Genomic DNA, 541 nt, shown 5'->3' on the forward strand with positions numbered 1-541 from the left:
ATTAACTTTATTCGTTAATAACTCTGTAAATGGTCTGAGCCAAAATTGAAAGAGAAACTTTTAGTTCAAAATTTCATTCTCTTTCACGCCTTGAAATATTAATTAAGCGTTACGGGACACCCTGTATTGGCTGTGAGAGTAAGTAACTTACAAAGTAAATATATAATATACCGACCGTAACATAGCTGCCCAAATCAAAGAACTTAAATTATTGACATGGTAGAAATGAGATTCCAGAAATAGAGCACAGATACTAGCGATATTGTAATTGTAGAGATAAATAAAGAGAACATTCTCCAACGCATCCGTTAACAAAGACAATACAATCCATCCGATTATTATTCGAATTATCCAATTACGCAACCGTTGGTATTTTTTTGGTACTCCGAGTGCTTCCAATGTATCGTCCACTATCGAAAGTTTGTACATGCATATTTTTAATTCCTTTAAAAAAATCATGTTGATCAATTACACGATATAAAAAAAAAATTATTGGAATTTTGTATTTCAATAAAAATTATTTTTATTGATGTGTATTGGA

At 30.5% G+C, this 541-nt stretch overlaps 1 protein-coding gene across 1 annotated transcript in view; it reads right to left on the minus strand.

Moving 5' to 3' along the window:
• LOC105448323 overlaps positions 1 to 541 on the minus strand; it is a 49136-nt gene that overhangs the window by 47650 nt on the left and 945 nt on the right. The gene's annotated exons all lie outside the window — the stretch shown is intronic.

This window comes from Wasmannia auropunctata, unplaced genomic scaffold (assembly GCF_000956235.1).
Source record: "Wasmannia auropunctata unplaced genomic scaffold, wasmannia.A_1.0 LD336088.1, whole genome shotgun sequence".
NCBI lineage: Eukaryota > Metazoa > Arthropoda > Insecta > Hymenoptera > Formicidae > Wasmannia > Wasmannia auropunctata.